This window comes from Ambystoma mexicanum, chromosome 8 (genome assembly GCF_040938575.1).
Source record: "Ambystoma mexicanum isolate Mex_15411 chromosome 8, UKY_AmexF1_1, whole genome shotgun sequence".
NCBI classification, from domain to species: Eukaryota; Metazoa; Chordata; class Amphibia; order Caudata; family Ambystomatidae; genus Ambystoma; species Ambystoma mexicanum.
The window spans coordinates 1,325,062,087-1,325,084,154 of NC_090929.1; positions in this window are offsets into that span (position 1 = coordinate 1,325,062,087).

Below are 22,068 nucleotides of genomic sequence, written 5' to 3' on the forward strand. Positions count from 1 at the left end.
CCTGCAATGTTTGCAAATAAACAAAATGGGGGTGTGTTCTAAGAAATCATGCGCTGTCCTGAAATGTTCGTAGGGGATGTCCTGAAGACGCTGTTCATATTGTTTGCTGGCAAGCTGAATGTGTTCTAAGAACACTCGCAATGTCCTGAAACATTCTCAAATAAACAAAATGGCGGTGTTCTGAGGACGCTGTCCGTATTGTTGATTGGCAAGTTGAATGTGTTCTAAGAACACTCGTGGTGTCCTGAAATGTTCTCAAATAAACAAAATGGAGGTGTTCTGAGGACGCTGTCCGTATTGTGCGTTGTCAAGTTGAAAGTGTTCTAAGAACTCTCGCGTTGTCCTGAAATGTTCGTAGAGGGTGTCCTGAAGACGCTGTCCGTATTGTGCTTTGTCAAGTTGATTGTGTTCTAAGAACACTCGTGGTGTCCTAAAAGGTTCGTAGGGGGTGTCCAAAAGATGCTGTCCGTATTGTTCGTTGTCAAGTTGAAAATGTTCCAAGAACTCTCGTGGTGTCCTGAAATGCTCGTAGGGGGTTTCCTGAAGACGCTGTTCATATTGTTTGCTGGCGAGCTGAATGTGTTCTAAGCACACTCGCAATGTCCTGAAACGTTCTCAAGTAAACAAAATGGCCGTGTTCTGAGGACACTGTCCGTATTGTTCTTTGTCAAGTTGATTGTGTTCTAAGAACACTCGTGGTGTCCTAAAATGTTCATAGGGGGTGTCCTGAAGACGCTGTCCGTATTGTTCATTGTCAAGTTGAAAATGTTCTAAGAACTCTCGCGGTGTCCTGAAATGTTCGTAGGGGGTGTCCTGAAGACGCTGTTCATATTGTTTGCTGGCAAGTTGAATGTGTTCTAAGAACTCTCGCGTAGCCCTGCAATGTTTGCAAATAAACAAAATGGTGGTGTGTTCTAAGAACTCATGCGTTGTCCTGAAATGTTTGTAGGGGGTGTCCTGAAGACGCTGTCCGTATTGTTCAATGGCAAGTTGAATGTGTTCTAAGAACAGTCGTGGTGTCCTGAAATGTTCTCAAATAAACAAAATGGAGGTGTTCTGAGGACGCTGTCCGTATTGTGCGTTGTCAAGTTGAAAGTGTTCTAAGAACTCTCGCGTTGTCCTGAAATGTTCGTAGAGGGTGTCCTGAAGACGCTGTCCGTATTGTGCTTTGTCAAGTTGATTGTGTTCTAAGAACACTCGTGGTGTCCTAAAATGTTCATAGGGGTTGCTCTGAAGACGCTGTCCGTATTGTTCAATGGCAAGTTGAATGTGTTCTAAGAACACTCGTGGTGTCCTGAAATGTTCGCAAATAAACAAAATGGAGGTGTTCTGAGGACGCTGTCCGTATTGTTCTGTGGCAAGCTGAATTTGCTCTAAGAACACTTGCGGTGTCCTGAAATGTTCTCAAATAAACAAAATGGAGGTGTTCTGAGGACGCTGTCCGTATTGTGGGTTCTCAAGTTGAAAGTGTTCTAAGAACTCTTGCGTTGTCCTGAAATATTCGTAGAGGGTGCCCTGAAGACGCTGTCCGTATTGTGCTTTGTCAAGTTGATTGTGTTCTAAGAACACTTGTGGTGTCCTAAAATGTTCGTAGGGGGTGTCCTAAAGATGCTTTCCGTATTGTTCGTTGTCAAGTTGAAAATGTTCTAAGAACACTCGTGGTGTCCTGAAATGTTCTCAAATAAACAAAATGGAGGTGTTCTGAGGACGCTGTCCGTATTGTGCGTTGTCAAGTTGAAAGTGTTCTAAGAACTCTCGCGTTGTCCTGAAATGTTCGTAGAGGGTGTCCTGAAGACGCTGTCCGTATTGTGCTTTGTCAAGTTGATTGTGTTCTAAGAACACTCGTGGTGTCCTAAAATGTTCGTAGGGGGTGTCCAAAAGATGCTGTCCGTATTGTTCGTTGTCAAGTTGAAAATGTTCCAAGAACTCTCGTGGTGTCCTGAAATGTTCGTAGGGGGTTTCCTGAAGACACTGTTCATATTGTTTGCTGGCAAGCTGAATGTGTTCTAAGCACACTCGCAATGTCCTGAAACATTCTCAAATAAACAAAATGGCCGTGTTCTGAGGACGCTGTCCGTATTGTTCTTTGTCAAGTTGATTGTGTTCTAAGAACACTCGTGGTGTCCTAAAATGTTCATAGGGGGTGTCCTGAAGACGCTGTCCGTATTGTTCATTGTCAAGTTGAAAATGTTCTAAGAACTCTCGCGGTGTCCTGAAATGTTCGTAGGGGGTGTCCTGAAGACGCTGTTCATATTGTTTGCTGGCAAGTTGAATGTGTTCTAAGAACTCTCGCGGAGCCCTGCAATGTTTGCAAATAAACAAAATGGGGGTGTGTTCTAAGAACTCATGCGTTGTCCTGATATGTTCGTAGGGGGTGTCCTGAAGACGCTGTCCATATTGTTCAATGGCAAGTTGAATGTGTTCTAAGAACAGTCGTGGTGTCCTGAAATGTTCTCAAATAAACAAAATGGAGGTGTTCTGAGGACGCTGTCCGTATTGTGCGTTGTCAAGTTGAAAGTGTTCTAAGAACTCTCGCGTTGTCCTGAAATGTTCGTAGAGGGTGTCCTGAAGACGCTGTCCGTATTATGTTTTGTCAAGTTGATTGTGTTCTAAGAACACTCGTGGTGTCCTAAAATGTTCGTAGGGGGTGTCCTAAAGATGCTGTCCGTATTGTTCATTGTCAAGTTGAAAATGTTCTAAGAACTCTTGCGGTGTCCTGAAATGTTCTTAGGGAGTGTCTTGAAGACGCTGTTCGTATTGTTCGCTGGCAAGTTGAATGTGTTCTCAGAACACTCGCATTGTCCTGAAATGTTCGCATACAAACAAAATGGGGGTGTTCTGAGGACGCTGTCCGTATTGTTCGTTGTCAAGTTAAAAGTGTTCTAAGAACACACGTGGTGTCCGTATTGTTCTTTGTCAAGTTGAATGTGTTCTAAGGACACTCGCTGTGTCCTAAAATGTTCGTAAAAAAACATAATGGGGGTGTTCTGAGGACGCTGTCCGTATTGTTCTTTGTCAAGTTGAATGTGTTTTAAGAACACTTGTGGTGTTCTGAAATGTTCGCAAATAAACAAAATGGGGGTGTTCTGAGGACGCTGTCCGTATTGTTCTGTGGCAAGCTGAATGTGTTCTAAGGACACTCGCGATGTCCTGAAACGTTCTCAAATAAACAAAATGGCGGTGTTCTGAGGACGCTGTCCGTATTGTTCTTTGTCAAGTTGATTGTGTTCTAAGAACACTTGTGGTGTCCTAAAATGTTCATAGGGGTGTCCTGAAGATGCTGTCCGTATTGTTCATTGTCAAGTTGAAAATGTTCTAAGAACTCTCGCGGTGTCCTGAAATGTTCGTAGGGGGTGTCCTGAAGACGCTGTCCGTATTGTTCGTTGTCAAGTTGAAAATGTTCTAAGAACTCTTGCGGTGTCCTGAAATGTTCTTAGGGGGTGTCTTGAAGACACTGTTTGTATTGTTCGCTGGCAAGTTGAATGTGTTCTCAGAATACTCGCGGTGTCCTGAAATGTTTGTAGGGGGTGTCCTGAAGACGCTGTCCGTATTGTTCGTTGACAAGTTGAACATGTTCTAAGAACTCTCGCGGTGTCCTGCAATGTTCGTAAATAAACAAAATGGGGGTGTTCTGAGGACGCTGTCCGTATTGTTCTGTGGCAGGCTGAATGTGTTCTAAGGACACTCGCAATGTCCTGAAATGTTCTCAAATAAAGAAAATGGTGGTGTTCTGAGGACGCTGTCCGTATTGTTCTTTGTCAAGTTGATTGTGTTCTAAGAACACTCGTGGTGTCCTAAAATATTCATAGGGGTTGCTCTGAAGACGCTGTCCGTATTGTTCAATGGCAAGTTGAATGTGTTCTAAGAACACTCGTGGTGTCCTGAAATGTTCGCAAATAAACAAAATGGAGGTGTTCTGAGGACGCTGTCCGTATTGTTCTGTGGCAAGCTGAATTTGCTCTAAGAACACTTGCGGTGTCCTGAAATGTTCTCAAATAAACAAAATGGAGGTGTTCTGAGGACGCTGTCCGTATTGTGGGTTCTCAAGTTGAAAGTGTTCTAAGAACTCTTGCGTTGTCCTGAAATATTCGTAGAGGGTGCCCTGAAGACGCTGTCCGTATTGTGCTTTGTCAAGTTGATTGTGTTCTAAGAACACTTGTGGTGTCCTAAAATGTTCGTAGGGGGTGTCCTAAAGATGCTTTCCGTATTGTTCGTTGTCAAGTTGAAAATGTTCTAAGAACACTCGTGGTGTCCTGAAATGTTCTCAAATAAACAAAATGGAGGTGTTCTGAGGACGCTGTCCGTATTGTGCGTTGTCAAGTTGAAAGTGTTCTAAGAACTCTCGCGTTGTCCTGAAATGTTCGTAGAGGGTGTCCTGAAGACGCTGTCCGTATTGTGCTTTGTCAAGTTGATTGTGTTCTAAGAACACTCGTGGTGTCCTAAAATGTTCGTAGGGGGTGTCCAAAAGATGCTGTCCGTATTGTTCGTTGTCAAGTTGAAAATGTTCCAAGAACTCTCGTGGTGTCCTGAAATGTTCGTAGGGGGTTTCCTGAAGACACTGTTCATATTGTTTGCTGGCAAGCTGAATGTGTTCTAAGCACACTCGCAATGTCCTGAAACGTTCTCAAATAAACAAAATGGCCGTGTTCTGAGGACGCTGTCCGTATTGTTCTTTGTCAAGTTGATTGTGTTCTAAGAACACTCGTGGTGTCCTAAAATGTTCATAGGGGGTGTCCTGAAGACGCTGTCCGTATTGTTCATTGTCAAGTTGAAAATGTTCTAAGAACTCTCGCGGTGTCCTGAAATGTTCGTAGGGGGTGTCCTGAAGACGCTGTTCATATTGTTTGCTGGCAAGTTGAATGTGTTCTAAGAACTCTCGCGGAGCCCTGCAATGTTTGCAAATAAACAAAATGGGGGTGTGTTCTAAGAACTCATGCGTTGTCCTGAAATGTTCGTAGGGGGTGTCCTGAAGACGCTGTCCATATTGTTCAATGGCAAGTTGAATGTGTTCTAAGAACAGTCGTGGTGTCCTGAAATGTTCTCAAATAAACAAAATGGAGGTGTTCTGAGGACGCTGTCCGTATTGTGCGTTGTCAAGTTGAAAGTGTTCTAAGAACTCTCGCGTTGTCCTGAAATGTTCGTAGAGGGTGTCCTGAAGACGCTGTCCGTATTATGTTTTGTCAAGTTGATTGTGTTCTAAGAACACTCGTGGTGTCCTAAAATGTTCGTAGGGGGTGTCCTAAAGATGCTGTCCGTATTGTTCGTTGTCAAGTTGAAAATGTTCTAAGAACTCTTGCGGTGTCCTGAAATGTTCTTAGGGAGTGTCTTGAAGACACTGTTTGTATTGTTCGCTGACAAGTTGAATGTGTTCTCAGAACACTTGCAGTGTCCTGAAATGTTCGTAGGGGGTGTCCTGAAGACGCTGTTCGTATTGTTCGCTGGCAAGTTGAATGTGTTCTCAGAACACTCGCAGTGTCCTGAAATGTTCGCATACAAACAAAATGGGGGTGTTCTGAGGACGCTGTCCGTATTGTTCGTTGTCAAGTGAAAAGTGTTCTAAGAACACACGTGGTGTCCGTATTGTTCTTTGTCAAGTTGAATGTGTTCTAAGGACACTCGCTGTGTCCTAAAATGTTCGTACAAAAACATAATGGGGGTGTTCTGAGGACGCTGTCCGTATTGTTCTTTGTCAAGTTGAATGTGTTTTAAGAACACTTGTGGTGTTCTGAAATGTTCGCAAATAAACAAAATGGGGGTGTTCTGAGGACGCTGTCCGTATTGTTCTGTGGCAAGCTGAATGTGTTCTAAGGACACTCGCGATGTCCTGAAACGTTCTCAAATAAACAAAATGGCGGTGTTCTGAGGACGCTGTCGGTATTGTTCTTTGTCAAGTTGATTGTGTTCTAAGAACACTTGTGGTGTCCTAAAATGTTCATAGGGGTGTCCTGAAGATGCTGTCCGTATTGTTCATTGTCAAGTTGAAAATGTTCTAAGAACTCTCGCGGTGTCCTGAAATGTTCATAGGGGTTGCTCTGAAGACGCTGTCCGTATTGTTCAATGGCAAGTTGAATGTGTTCTAAGAACACTCGTGCTGTCCTGAAATGTTCGCAAATAAACAAAATGGAGGTGTTCTGAGGACGCTGTCCGTATTGTTCTGTGGCAAGCTGAATTTGCTCTAAGAACACTTGCGGTGTCCTGAAATGTTCTCAAATAAACAAAATGGAGGTGTTCTGAGGACGCTGTCCGTATTGTGGGTTCTCAAGTTGAAAGTGTTCTAAGAACTCTTGCGTTGTCCTGAAATGTTCGTAGAGGGTGCCCTGAAGACGCTGTCCGTATTGTGCTTTGTCAAGTTGATTGTGTTCTAAGAACACTTGTGGTGTCCTAAAATGTTCGTAGGGGGTGTCCTAAAGATGCTTTCCGTATTGTTCGTTGTCAAGTTGAAAATGTTCTAAGAACTCTTGCGGTGTCCTGAAATGTTCTTAGGGGGTGTCTTGAAGACACTGTTTGTATTGTTCACTGGCAAGTTGAATGTGTTCTCAGAACACTTGCGGTGACCTGAAATGTTCGTAGGGGGTGTCCTGAAGACGCTGTTTGTATTGTTCGCTGGCAAGTTGAATGTGTTCTCAGAACACTCGCGGTGTCCTGAAATGTTCATAGAGGGTGTCCTCAAGACGCTGTCCGTATTGTTCGTTGTCAAGTTGAACATTTTCTAAGAACTCTTGCGGGGTCCTGAAATGTTCTTAGGGGGTGTCTTGAAGATACTGTTTGTATTGTTCGCTGGCAAGTTGAATGTGTTCTCAGAACACTCGCGGTGTCCTGAAATGTTCGTACGGGGTGTTCTGAGAACGCTGTCCATATTGTTCTTTGTCAAGTTGATTGTGTTCTAAGAACACTCGTGGTGTCCTAAAATGTTCATAGGGGGTGTCCTGAAGACGCTGTCCGTATTGTTCAATGGCAAGTTGAATGTGTTCTAAGAACACTCGTGCTGTCCTGAAATGTTCGCAAATAAACAAAATGGAGGTGTTCTGAGGACGCTGTCCGTATTGTTCTGTGGCAAGCTGAATTTGCTCTAAGAACACTTGCGGTGTCCTGAAATGTTCTCAAATAAACAAAATGGAGGTGTTCTGAGGACGCTGTCCGTATTGTGGGTTCTCAAGTTGAAAGTGTTCTAAGAACTCTTGCGTTGTCCTGAAATGTTCGTAGAGGGTGCCCTGAAGACGCTGTCCGTATTGTGCTTTGTCAAGTTGATTGTGTTCTAAGAACACTTGTGGTGTCCTAAAATGTTCGTAGGGGGTGTCCTAAAGATGCTTTCCGTATTGTTCGTTGTCAAGTTGAAAATGTTCTAAGAACTCTTGCGGTGTCCTGAAATGTTCTTAGGGGGTGTCTTGAAGACACTGTTTGTATTGTTCACTGGCAAGTTGAATGTGTTCTCAGAACACTTGCGGTGACCTGAAATGTTCGTAGGGGGTGTCCTGAAGACGCTGTTTGTATTGTTCGCTGGCAAGTTGAATGTGTTCTCAGAACACTCGCGGTGTCCTGAAATGTTCATAGAGGGTGTCCTCAAGACGCTGTCCGTATTGTTCGTTGTCAAGTTGAACATTTTCTAAGAACTCTTGCGGGGTCCTGAAATGTTCTTAGGGGGTGTCTTGAAGATACTGTTTGTATTGTTCGCTGGCAAGTTGAATGTGTTCTCAGAACACTCGCGGTGTCCTGAAATGTTCGTACGGGGTGTTCTGAGAACGCTGTCCATATTGTTCTTTGTCAAGTTGATTGTGTTCTAAGAACACTCGTGGTGTCCTAAAATGTTCATAGGGGGTGTCCTGAAGACGCTGTCCGTATTGTTCAATGGCAAGTTGAATGTGTTCTAAGAACACTTGTGCTGTCCTGAAATGTTCGCACATAAACAAAATGGAGGTGTTCTGAGGACGCTGTCCGTATTGTTCTGTGGCAAGCTGAATTTGCTCTAAGAACACTTGCAGTGTCCTGAAATGTTCTCAAATAAGCAAAATGGAGGTGTTCTGAGGACGCTGTCTGTATTGTTCGTTCTCAAGTTGAAAGTGTTCTAAGAACTCTTGCGTTGTCCTGAAATGTTCGTAGAGGGTGCCCTGAAGCCGCTGTCCATATTGTGCTTTGTCAAGTTGATTGTGTTCTAAGAACACTCGTGGTGTCCTAAAATGTTCTTAGGGGGTGTCGTAAAGATGCTTTCCGTATTGTTCGTTGTCAAGTTGAAAATGTTCTAAGAACTCTTGCGGTGTCCTGAAATGTTCTTAGGGGGTGTCTTGAAGACACTGTTTGTATTGTTCGCTGGCAAGTTGAATGTGTTCTCAGAACACTCGCGGTGACCTGAAATGTTCGTAGGGGGTGTCCTGAAGACGCTGTCCCTATTGTTCGTTGACAAGTTGAACATGTTCTAAGAACTCTCGCGGTGTCCTGAAATGTTCTTAGGGAGTGTCCTGAAGACACTGTTTGTATTGTTCGCTGGCAAGTTGAATGTGTTCTCAGAACACTCGCGGTGTCCTGAAATGTTCGTAGAGGGTGTCCTCAAGACGCTGTCTGTATTGTTCGTTGTCAAGTTGAATGTGTTCTCAGAACAATCGCGGTGTCCTGAAATGTTCATAGGGGGTGTCCTGAAGACGCTTTCCATATTGTTCGTTGTCATGTTGAAAATGTTCCAAGAACTCTCGTGGTGTCCTGAAATGTTCGTAGGGGGTCTCCTGAAGACGCTGTTCGTGTTGTTCGCTGGCAAGTTGAATGTGTTCTCAGAACACTCGCAGTGTCCTGAAATGTTCGCAAACAAACAAAATGGGGGTGTTCTAAGGACGCTGTCCGTATTGTTCGTTGTCAAGTTGAAAGTGTTCTAAGAACACACGTGGTGTCCGTATTGTTCTTTGTCAAGTTGAATGTGTTCTAAGGACACTCGCTGTGTCCTAAAATGTTCGTAAATAAACATAATGGGGGTGTTCTGAGGACGCTGTCCGTATTGTTCTTTGTCAAGTTGAATGTGTTCTAAGAACACTCGTGGTGTTCTGAAATGTTCACAAATAAACAAAATGGGGGTGTTCTGAGGACGCTGTCCGTATTGTTCTGTGGCAAGCTGAATGTGTTCTAAGGACACTCGCTGTGTCCTAAAATGTTCGTAAATAAACATAATGGGGGTGTTCTGAGGACGCTGTCCGTATTGTTCTTTGTCAAGTTGAATGTGTTCTAAGAACACTCGTGGTGTCCTGAAATGTTCGCAAATAAACAAAATGGAGGTGTTCTGAGGACGCTGTCCGTATTGTTCTGTGGCAAGCTGAATTTGCTCTAAGAACACTTGCGGTGTCCTGAAATGTTCTCAAATAAACAAAATGGAGGTGTTCTGAGGACGCTGTCCGTATTGTGGGTTCTCAAGTTGAAAGTGTTCTAAGAACTCTTGCGTTGTCCTGAAATGTTCGTAGAGGGTGCCCTGAAGACGCTGTCCGTATTGTGCTTTGTCAAGTTGATTGTGTTCTAAGAACACTTGTGGTGTCCTAAAATGTTCGTAGGGGGTGTCCTAAAGATGCTTTCCGTATTGTTCGTTGTCAAGTTGAAAATGTTCTAAGAACTCTTGCGGTGTCCTGAAATGTTCTTAGGGGGTGTCTTGAAGACACTGTTTGTATTGTTCACTGGCAAGTTGAATGTGTTCTCAGAACACTTGCGGTGACCTGAAATGTTCGTAGGGGGTGTCCTGAAGACGCTGTTTGTATTGTTCGCTGGCAAGTTGAATGTGTTCTCAGAACACTCGCGGTGTCCTGAAATGTTCATAGAGGGTGTCCTCAAGACGCTGTCCGTATTGTTCGTTGTCAAGTTGAACATTTTCTAAGAACTCTTGCGGGGTCCTGAAATGTTCTTAGGGGGTGTCTTGAAGATACTGTTTGTATTGTTCGCTGGCAAGTTGAATGTGTTCTCAGAACACTCGCGGTGTCCTGAAATGTTCGTACGGGGTGTTCTGAGAACGCTGTCCGTATTGTTCTTTGTCAAGTTGATTGTGTTCTAAGAACACTCGTGGTGTCCTAAAATGTTCATAGGGGGTGTCCTGAAGACGCTGTCCGTATTGTTCAATGGCAAGTTGAATGTGTTCTAAGAACACTTGTGCTGTCCTGAAATGTTCGCACATAAACAAAATGGAGGTGTTCTGAGGACGCTGTCCGTATTGTTCTGTGGCAAGCTGAATTTGCTCTAAGAACACTTGCAGTGTCCTGAAATGTTCTCAAATAAGCAAAATGGAGGTGTTCTGAGGACGCTGTCCGTATTGTGCGTTCTCAAGTTGAAAGTGTTCTAAGAACTCTTGCGTTGTCCTGAAATGTTCGTAGAGGGTGCCCTGAAGCCGCTGTCCATATTGTGCTTTGTCAAGTTGATTGTGTTCTAAGAACACTCGTGGTGTCCTAAAATGTTCTTAGGGGGTGTCGTAAAGATGCTTTCCGTATTGTTCGTTGTCAAGTTGAAAATGTTCTAAGAACTCTTGCGGTGTCCTGAAATGTTCTTAGGGGGTGTCTTGAAGACACTGTTTGTATTGTTCGCTGGCAAGTTGAATGTGTTCTCAGAACACTCGCGGTGACCTGAAATGTTCGTAGGGGGTGTCCTGAAGACGCTGTCCCTATTGTTCGTTGACAAGTTGAACATGTTCTAAGAACTCTCGCGGTGTCCTGAAATGTTCTTAGGGAGTGTCCTGAAGACACTGTTTGTATTGTTCGCTGGCAAGTTGAATGTGTTCTCAGAACACTCGCGGTGTCCTGAAATGTTCGTAGAGGGTGTCCTCAAGACGCTGTCTGTATTGTTCGTTGTCAAGTTGAATGTGTTCTCAGAACAATCGCGGTGTCCTGAAATGTTCATAGGGGGTGTGCTGAAGACGCTTTCCATATTGTTCGTTGTCATGTTGAAAATGTTCCAAGAACTCTCGTGGTGTCCTGAAATGTTCGTAGGGGGTCTCCTGAAGACGCTGTTCGTGTTGTTCGCTGGCAAGTTGAATGTGTTCTCAGAACACTCGCAGTGTCCTGAAATGTTCGCAAACAAACAAAATGGGGGTGTTCTAAGGACGCTGTCCGTATTGTTCGTTGTCAAGTTGAAAGTGTTCTAAGAACACACGTGGTGTCCGTATTGTTCTTTGTCAAGTTGAATGTGTTCTAAGGACACTCGCTGTGTCCTAAAATGTTCGTAAATAAACATAATGGGGGTGTTCTGAGGACGCTGTCCGTATTGTTCTTTGTCAAGTTGAATGTGTTCTAAGAACACTCGTGGTGTTCTGAAATGTTCACAAATAAACAAAATGGGGGTGTTCTGAGGACGCTGTCCGTATTGTTCTGTGGCAAGCTGAATGTGTTCTAAGGACACTCGCGATGTCCTGAAATTTTCACAAATAAACAAAATGGCGGTTTTCTGAGGACGCTGTCCGTATTGTTCTTTGTCAAGTTGATTGTGTTCTAAGAACACTCGTGGTGTCCTAAAATGTTCATAGGGGGTGTCCTGAAGACGCCGTCCGTATTGTTCGTTGTCAAGTTGAAAATGTTCTAAGAACTCTCACGGTGTCCTGAAATGTTCATAGGGGGTGTCCTGAAGACGCTGTTCGTATTGTTCGCTGGCAAGTTAAATGTGTTCTCAGAACACTCGCTGTGTCCTGAAATGTTCGCAAATAAACAAAATAGGGGTGTGTTATAAAAACTCATGCGTTGTCCTGAAATGTTCGTAGGGGGTGTCCCGAAGACGCTGTCCGTATTGTTCAATGGCAAGTTGAATGTGTTCTAAGAACACTTGTGGTGTCCTGAAATGTTCGCAAATAATAAAAATGGAGGTATTCTGAGGACACTGTCCGTATCGTTCTTTGGCAAGCTGAATTTGTTCTAAGAACACTCGCGGTGTCCTGAAATGTTCTGAAATAAACAAAATGGAGGTGTTCTGAGGACGCTGTCCGTATTGTGCGTTGTCAAGTTGAAAGTGTTCTAAGAACTCTCGCGTTGTCCTGAAATGTTCGTAGAGGGTGCCCTGAAGACGCTGTCCGTATTGTGCTTTGTCAAGTTGATTGTGTTCTAAGAACACTCGTGGTGTCCTAAAATGTTCGTAGTGGGTGTCCTAAAGATGCTGTCCGTATTGTTCGTTGTCAAGTTGAAAATGTTCTAAGAATTCTTGCGGTGTCCTGAAATGTTCTTAGGGGGTGTCCTGAAGACACTGTTTGTATTGTTCGCTGGCAAGTTGAATGTGTTCTCAGAACACTCGCGGTGTCCTGAAATGTTCGTAGGGGGTGTCCTGAAGACGCTGTCCGTATTGTTTGTTGACAAGTTGAACATGTTCTAAGAACTCTTGCGGTGTCCTGAAATGTTCTTAGGGGGTGTCCTGAAGACACTGTTTGTATTGTTCGCTGGCAATTTGAATGTGTTCTCAGAACACTTGCGGTGTCCTGAAATGTTCGTAGGGGGTGTCCTGAAGACGCTGTCTGTATTGTTCATTGTCAAGTTGAAAATGTTCTAAGAACTCTTGCGGTGTCCTGAAATGTTCTTAGGGGGTGTCTTGAAGACACTGTTTGTATTGTGCATTGTCAAGTTGATTGTGTTCTAAGAACACTCGTGGTGTCCGAAAATGTTCGTAGGGGGTGTCATAAAGATGCTTTCCGTATTGTTCGTTGTCAAGTTGAAAATGTTCTAAGAGCTCTTGCGGTGTCCTGAAATGTTCTTAGGGGGTGTCTTGAAGAAACTGTTTGTATTGTTCGCTGGCAAGTTGAATGTGTTCTCAGAACACTCGCGGTGACCTGAAATGTTCGTAGGGGGTGTCCTGAAGGCGCTGTCCGTATTGTTCGTTGACAAGTTGAACATGTTCTAAGAACTCTCGCGGTGTCCTGAAATGTTCGTAGGGAGTGTCCTGAAGACACTGTTTGTATTGTTCGCTGGCAAGTTGAATGTGTTCTCAGAACACTCGCGGTGTCCTGAAATGTTCGTAGAGGGTGTCCTCAAGACGCTGTCTGTATTGTTCTTTGTCAAGTTGAAAATGTTCCAAGAACTCTCGTGGTGTCCTGAAATGTTCGTAGGGGGTTTCCTGAAGACGCTGTTCATATTGTTTGCTGGCAAACTGAATGTGTTCTAAGGACACTCACGATGTCCTGAAACGTTCTCAAATAAACAAAATGTCAGTGTTCTGAGGACGCTATCCATATTGTTCTTTGTCAAGTTGATTGCGTTCTAAGAACACTCGTGGTGTCCTAAAATGTTCATAGTGGGTTTCCTGAAGACGCTGTCCGTATTGTTCGTTGTCAAGTTGAAAATGTTCTAAGAACTCTCGCGGTGTCCTGAAATGTTCGTAGGGGGTGTCCTGAAGACGCTGTTCATATTGTTTGCTGGCAAGTTGAATGTGTTCTAAGAACTCTCGCGGTGTCCTGCAATGTTTGCAAATAAACAAAATGGGGGTGTGTTCTAAGAACTCATGCGTTGTCCTGAAATGTTCGTAGGGGGTGTCCTGAAGACGCTGTCCATATAGTTCAATGGCAAGTTGAATGTGTTCTAAGAACACTCGTGGTGTCCTGAAATGTTCTCAAATAAACAAAATGGAGGTGTTCTGAGGACGCTGTCCGTATTGTGCGTTGTCAAGTTGAAAGTGTTCTAAGAACTCTCGCGTTGTCCTGAAATATTCGTAGAGGGTGTCCTGAAGACGCTGTCCGTATTGTGCTTTGTCAAGTTGATTGTGTTCTAAGAACACTCGTGGTGTCCTAACATGTTCTTAGGGGGTGTCCTAAAGATGCTGTCCGTATTGTTCGTTGTCAAGTTGAAAATGTTCAAAGAACTCTCGGGTGTCCTGAAATGTTTGTAGGGGGTTTCCTGAAGACGCTGTTTATATTGTTTGCTGGCAAGCTGAATGTGTTCTAAGGACACTCGCGATGTCCTGAAACGTTCTCAAATAAACAAAATGGCGGTGTTCTGAGGACGCTGTCTGTATTGTGCTTTGTCAAGTTGATTGTGTTCTAAGAACACTCGTGGTGTCCTAAAATGTTCGTAGGGTGTGTCCTAAAGATGCTGTCCGTATTGTTCGTTGTCAAGTTGAAAATGTTCTAAGAACTCTTGCGGTGTCCTGAAATGTTCTTAGGGATTGTCTTGAAGACACTGTTTGTATTGTTCGCTGGCAAGTTGAATGTGTTCTCAGAACACTCGCAGTGTCCTGAAATGTTCGCAAACAAACAAAATGGGGGTGTTCTGATGACGCTGTCCGTATTGTTCGTTGTCAAGTTAAAAGTGTTCTAAGAACACACGTGGTGTCCGTATTGTTCTTTGTCAAGTTGAATGTGTTCTAAGGACACTCGCTGTGTCCTAAAATGTTCGTAAATAAACATAATGGGGGTGTTCTGAGGACGCTGTCCGTGTTGTTCTTTGTCAAGTTGAATGTGTTCTAAGAACACTCGTGGTGTTCTGAAATGTTCACAAATAAACAAAATGGGGGTGTTCTGAGGACGCTGTCCGTATTGTTCTGTGGCAAGCTGAATGTGTTCTAAGGACACTCGCGATGTCCTGAAATTTTCACAAATAAACAAAATGGCGGTTTTCTGAGGACGCTGTCCGTATTGTTCTTTGTCAAGTTGATTGTGTTCTAAGAACACTCGTGGTGTCCTAAAATGTTCATAGGGGGTGTCCTGAAGACGCCGTCCGTATTGTTCGTTATCAAGTTGAAAATGTTCTAAGAACTCTCACGGTGTCCTGAAATGTTCATAGGGGGTGTCCTGAAGACGCTGTTCGTATTGTTCGCTGGCAAGTTAAATGTGTTCTCAGAACACTCGCTGTGTCCTGAAATGTTCGCAAATAAACAAAATAGGGGTGTGTTCTAAAAACTCATGCGTTGTCCTGAAATGTTCGTAGGGGGTGTCCCGAAGACGCTGTCCGTATTGTTCAATGGCAAGTTGAATGTGTTCTAAGAACACTTGTGGTGTCCTGAAATGTTCGCAAATAAACAAAATGGAGGTATTCTGAGGACACTGTCCGTATCGTTCTTTGGCAAGTTGAATGTGTTCTCAGAACACTCGCGGTGTCCTGAAATGTTCGTAGAGGGTGTCCTCAAGACGCTGTCCGTATTGTTCTTTGTCAAGTTGAAAATGTTCCAAGAACTCTCGTGGTGTCCTGAAATGTTCGTAGGGGGTTTCCTGAAGACGCTGTTCATATTGTTTGCTGGCAAACTGAATGTGTTCTAAGGACACTCACGATGTCCTGAAACGTTCTCAAATAAACAAAATGGCAGTGTTCTGAGGACGCTATCCATATTGTTCTTTGTCAAGTTGATTGCGTTCTAAGAACACTCGTGGTGTCCTAAAATGTTCATAGTGGGTGTCCTGAAGACGCTGTCCGTATTGTTCGTTGTCAAGTTGAAAATGTTCTAAGAACTCTCGCGGTGTCCTGAAATGTTCTTAGGGAGTGTCCTGAAGACACTGTTTGGATTGTTCGCTGGCAAGTTGAATGTGTTCTCAGAACACTTGCGGTGTCCTGAAATGTTCATAGAGGGTGTCCTCAAGACACTGTCCGTATTGTTCGTTGTCAAGTTGAAAATGTTCTAAGAACTCTTGCGGTGTCCTGAAATTTTCTTAGGGGGTGTCTTGAAGACACTGTTTGTATTGTTCGTTGTCAAGTTGAAAATGTTCCAAGAACTCTCGTGGTGTCCTGAAATGTTCGTAGTGGGTTTCCTGAAGACGCTATTCATATTGTTTGCTGGCAAACTGAATGTGTTCTAAGGACACTCGCGATGTCCTGAAACGTTCTCAAATAAACAAAATGGCGGTGTTCTGAGGACGCTGTCCGTATTGTTCTTTGTCAAGTTGATTGTGTTCTAAGAACACTTGTGGTGTCCTAAAATGTTCATAGGGGGTGTCCTGAAGACGCTGTTCGTATTGTTCGCTGGCAAGTTGAATGTGTTCTAAGAACTCTCGCGGTGTCCTGCAATGTTTGCAAATAAACAAAATGGGGGTGTGTTCTAAGAAATCATGCGCTGTCCTGAAATGTTCGTAGGGGATGTCCTGAAGACGCTGTTCATATTGTTTGCTGGCAAGCTGAATGTGTTCTAAGAACACTCGCAATGTCCTGAAACATTCTCAAATAAACAAAATGGCGGTGTTCTGAGGACGCTGTCCGTATTGTTGATTGGCAAGTTGAATGTGTTCTAAGAACACTCGTGGTGTCCTGAAATGTTCTCAAATAAACAAAATGGAGGTGTTCTGAGGACGCTGTCCGTATTGTGCGTTGTCAAGTTGAAAGTGTTCTAAGAACTCTCGCGTTGTCCTGAAATGTTCGTAGAGGGTGTCCTGAAGACGCTGTCCGTATTGTGCTTTGTCAAGTTGATTGTGTTCTAAGAACACTCGTGGTGTCCTAAAAGGTTCGTAGGGGGTGTCCAAAAGATGCTGTCCGTATTGTTCGTTGTCAAGTTGAAAATGTTCCAAGAACTCTCGTGGTGTCCTGAAATGCTCGTAGGGGGTTTCCTGAAGACGCTGTTCATATTGTTTGCTGGCGAGCTGAATGTGTTCTAAGCACACTCGCAATGTCCTGAAACGTTCTCAAGTAAACAAAATGGCCGTGTTCTGAGGACACTGTCCGTATTGTTCTTTGTCAAGTTGATTGTGTTCTAAGAACACTCGTGGTGTCCTAAAATGTTCATAGGGGGTGTCCTGAAGACGCTGTCCGTATTGTTCATTGTCAAGTTGAAAATGTTCTAAGAACTCTCGCGGTGTCCTGAAATGTTCGTAGGGGGTGTCCTGAAGACGCTGTTCATATTGTTTGCTGGCAAGTTGAATGTGTTCTAAGAACTCTCGCGTAGCCCTGCAATGTTTGCAAATAAACAAAATGGTGGTGTGTTCTAAGAACTCATGCGTTGTCCTGAAATGTTTGTAGGGGGTGTCCTGAAGACGCTGTCCGTATTGTTCAATGGCAAGTTGAATGTGTTCTAAGAACAGTCGTGGTGTCCTGAAATGTTCTCAAATAAACAAAATGGAGGTGTTCTGAGGACGCTGTCCGTATTGTGCGTTGTCAAGTTGAAAGTGTTCTAAGAACTCTCGCGTTGTCCTGAAATGTTCGTAGAGGGTGTCCTGAAGACGCTGTCCGTATTGTGCTTTGTCAAGTTGATTGTGTTCTAAGAACACTCGTGGTGTCCTAAAATGTTCATAGGGGTTGCTCTGAAGACGCTGTCCGTATTGTTCAATGGCAAGTTGAATGTGTTCTAAGAACACTCGTGGTGTCCTGAAATGTTCGCAAATAAACAAAATGGAGGTGTTCTGAGGACGCTGTCCGTATTGTTCTGTGGCAAGCTGAATTTGCTCTAAGAACACTTGCGGTGTCCTGAAATGTTCTCAAATAAACAAAATGGAGGTGTTCTGAGGACGCTGTCCGTATTGTGGGTTCTCAAGTTGAAAGTGTTCTAAGAACTCTTGCGTTGTCCTGAAATATTCGTAGAGGGTGCCCTGAAGACGCTGTCCGTATTGTGCTTTGTCAAGTTGATTGTGTTCTAAGAACACTTGTGGTGTCCTAAAATGTTCGTAGGGGGTGTCCTAAAGATGCTTTCCGTATTGTTCGTTGTCAAGTTGAAAATGTTCTAAGAACACTCGTGGTGTCCTGAAATGTTCTCAAATAAACAAAATGGAGGTGTTCTGAGGACGCTGTCCGTATTGTGCGTTGTCAAGTTGAAAGTGTTCTAAGAACTCTCGCGTTGTCCTGAAATGTTCGTAGAGGGTGTCCTGAAGACGCTGTCCGTATTGTGCTTTGTCAAGTTGATTGTGTTCTAAGAACACTCGTGGTGTCCTAAAATGTTCGTAGGGGGTGTCCAAAAGATGCTGTCCGTATTGTTCGTTGTCAAGTTGAAAATGTTCCAAGAACTCTCGTGGTGTCCTGAAATGTTCGTAGGGGGTTTCCTGAAGACACTGTTCATATTGTTTGCTGGCAAGCTGAATGTGTTCTAAGCACACTCGCAATGTCCTGAAACATTCTCAAATAAACAAAATGGCCGTGTTCTGAGGACGCTGTCCGTATTGTTCTTTGTCAAGTTGATTGTGTTCTAAGAACACTCGTGGTGTCCTAAAATGTTCATAGGGGGTGTCCTGAAGACGCTGTCCGTATTGTTCATTGTCAAGTTGAAAATGTTCTAAGAACTCTCGCGGTGTCCTGAAATGTTCGTAGGGGGTGTCCTGAAGACGCTGTTCATATTGTTTGCTGGCAAGTTGAATGTGTTCTAAGAACTCTCGCGGAGCCCTGCAATGTTTGCAAATAAACAAAATGGGGGTGTGTTCTAAGAACTCATGCGTTGTCCTGATATGTTCGTAGGGGGTGTCCTGAAGACGCTGTCCATATTGTTCAATGGCAAGTTGAATGTGTTCTGAGAACAGTCGTGGTGTCCTGAAATGTTCTCAAATAAACAAAATGGAGGTGTTCTGAGGACGCTGTCCGTATTGTGCGTTGTCAAGTTGAAAGTGTTCTAAGAACTCTCGCGTTGTCCTGAAATGTTCGTAGAGGGTGTCCTGAAGACGCTGTCCGTATTATGTTTTGTCAAGTTGATTGTGTTCTAAGAACACTCGTGGTGTCCTAAAATGTTCGTAGGGGGTGTCCTAAAGATGCTGTCCGTATTGTTCATTGTCAAGTTGAAAATGTTCTAAGAACTCTTGCGGTGTCCTGAAATGTTCTTAGGGAGTGTCTTGAAGACGCTGTTCGTATTGTTCGCTGGCAAGTTGAATGTGTTCTCAGAACACTCGCATTGTCCTGAAATGTTCGCATACAAACAAAATGGGGGTGTTCTGAGGACGCTGTCCGTATTGTTCGTTGTCAAGTTAAAAGTGTTCTAAGAACACACGTGGTGTCCGTATTGTTCTTTGTCAAGTTGAATGTGTTCTAAGGACACTCGCTGTGTCCTAAAATGTTCGTAAAAAAACATAATGGGGGTGTTCTGAGGACGCTGTCCGTATTGTTCTTTGTCAAGTTGAATGTGTTTTAAGAACACTTGTGGTGTTCTGAAATGTTCGCAAATAAACAAAATGGGGGTGTTCTGAGGACGCTGTCCGTATTGTTCTGTGGCAAGCTGAATGTGTTCTAAGGACACTCGCGATGTCCTGAAACGTTCTCAAATAAACAAAATGGCGGTGTTCTGAGGACGCTGTCCGTATTGTTCTTTGTCAAGTTGATTGTGTTCTAAGAACACTTGTGGTGTCCTAAAATGTTCATAGGGGTGTCCTGAAGATGCTGTCCGTATTGTTCATTGTCAAGTTGAAAATGTTCTAAGAACTCTCGCGGTGTCCTGAAATGTTCGTAGGGGGTGTCCTGAAGACGCTGTCCGTATTGTTCGTTGTCAAGTTGAAAATGTTCTAAGAACTCTTGCGGTGTCCTGAAATGTTCTTAGGGGGTGTCTTGAAGACACTGTTTGTATTGTTCGCTGGCAAGTTGAATGTGTTCTCAGAATACTCGCGGTGTCCTGAAATGTTTGTAGGGGGTGTCCTGAAGACGCTGTCCGTATTGTTCGTTGACAAGTTGAACATGTTCTAAGAACTCTCGCGGTGTCCTGCAATGTTCGTAAATAAACAAAATGGGGGTGTTCTGAGGACGCTGTCCGTATTGTTCTGTGGCAGGCTGAATGTGTTCTAAGGACACTCGCAATGTCCTGAAATGTTCTCAAATAAAGAAAATGGTGGTGTTCTGAGGACGCTGTCCGTATTGTTCTTTGTCAAGTTGATTGTGTTCTAAGAACACTCGTGGTGTCCTAAAATATTCATAGGGGTTGCTCTGAAGACGCTGTCCGTATTGTTCAATGGCAAGTTGAATGTGTTCTAAGAACACTCGTGGTGTCCTGAAATGTTCGCAAATAAACAAAATGGAGGTGTTCTGAGGACGCTGTCCGTATTGTTCTGTGGCAAGCTGAATTTGCTCTAAGAACACTTGCGGTGTCCTGAAATGTTCTCAAATAAACAAAATGGAGGTGTTCTGAGGACGCTGTCCGTATTGTGGGTTCTCAAGTTGAAAGTGTTCTAAGAACTCTTGCGTTGTCCTGAAATATTCGTAGAGGGTGCCCTGAAGACGCTGTCCGTATTGTGCTTTGTCAAGTTGATTGTGTTCTAAGAACACTTGTGGTGTCCTAAAATGTTCGTAGGGGGTGTCCTAAAGATGCTTTCCGTATTGTTCGTTGTCAAGTTGAAAATGTTCTAAGAACACTCGTGGTGTCCTGAAATGTTCTCAAATAAACAAAATGGAGGTGTTCTGAGGACGCTGTCCGTATTGTGCGTTGTCAAGTTGAAAGTGTTCTAAGAACTCTCGCGTTGTCCTGAAATGTTCGTAGAGGGTGTCCTGAAGACGCTGTCCGTATTGTGCTTTGTCAAGTTGATTGTGTTCTAAGAACACTCGTGGTGTCCTAAAATGTTCGTAGGGGGTGTCCAAAAGATGCTGTCCGTATTGTTCGTTGTCAAGTTGAAAATGTTCCAAGAACTCTCGTGGTGTCCTGAAATGTTCGTAGGGGGTTTCCTGAAGACACTGTTCATATTGTTTGCTGGCAAGCTGAATGTGTTCTAAGCACACTCGCAATGTCCTGAAACGTTCTCAAATAAACAAAATGGCCGTGTTCTGAGGACGCTGTCCGTATTGTTCTTTGTCAAGTTGATTGTGTTCTAAGAACACTCGTGGTGTCCTAAAATGTTCATAGGGGGTGTCCTGAAGACGCTGTCCGTATTGTTCATTGTCAAGTTGAAAATGTTCTAAGAACTCTCGCGGTGTCCTGAAATGTTCGTAGGGGGTGTCCTGAAGACGCTGTTCATATTGTTTGCTGGCAAGTTGAATGTGTTCTAAGAACTCTCGCGGAGCCCTGCAATGTTTGCAAATAAACAAAATGGGGGTGTGTTCTAAGAACTCATGCGTTGTCCTGAAATGTTCGTAGGGGGTGTCCTGAAGACGCTGTCCATATTGTTCAATGGCAAGTTGAATGTGTTCTAAGAACAGTCGTGGTGTCCTGAAATGTTCTCAAATAAACAAAATGGAGGTGTTCTGAGGACGCTGTCCGTATTGTGCGTTGTCAAGTTGAAAGTGTTCTAAGAACTCTCGCGTTGTCCTGAAATGTTCGTAGAGGGTGTCCTGAAGACGCTGTCCGTATTATGTTTTGTCAAGTTGATTGTGTTCTAAGAACACTCGTGGTGTCCTAAAATGTTCGTAGGGGGTGTCCTAAAGATGCTGTCCGTATTGTTCGTTGTCAAGTTGAAAATGTTCTAAGAACTCTTGCGGTGTCCTGAAATGTTCTTAGGGAGTGTCTTGAAGACACTGTTTGTATTGTTCGCTGACAAGTTGAATGTGTTCTCAGAACACTTGCAGTGTCCTGAAATGTTCGTAGGGGGTGTCCTGAAGACGCTGTCCATATTGTTCGTTGTCAAGTTGAAAATGTTCCAAGAACTCTCGTGGTGTCCTGAAATGTTCGTAGGGGGTGTCCTGAAGACGCTGTTCGTATTGTTCGCTGGCAAGTTGAATGTGTTCTCAGAACACTCGCAGTGTCCTGAAATGTTCGCATACAAACAAAATGGGGGTGTTCTGAGGACGCTGTCCGTATTGTTCGTTGTCAAGTGAAAAGTGTTCTAAGAACACACGTGGTGTCCGTATTGTTCTTTGTCAAGTTGAATGTGTTCTAAGGACACTCGCTGTGTCCTAAAATGTTCGTAAAAAAACATAATGGGGGTGTTCTGAGGACGCTGTCCGTATTGTTCTTTGTCAAGTTGAATGTGTTTTAAGAACACTTGTGGTGTTCTGAAATGTTCGCAAATAAACAAAATGGGGGTGTTCTGAGGACGCTGTCCGTATTGTTCTGTGGCAAGCTGAATGTGTTCTAAGGACACTCGCGATGTCCTGAAACGTTCTCAAATAAACAAAATGGCGGTGTTCTGAGGACGCTGTCGGTATTGTTCTTTGTCAAGTTGATTGTGTTCTAAGAACACTTGTGGTGTCCTAAAATGTTCATAGGGGTGTCCTGAAGATGCTGTCCGTATTGTTCATTGTCAAGTTGAAAATGTTCTAAGAACTCTCGCGGTGTCCTGAAATGTTCGTAGGGGGTGTCCTGAAGACGCTGTTCATATTGTTCAATGGCAAGTTGAAT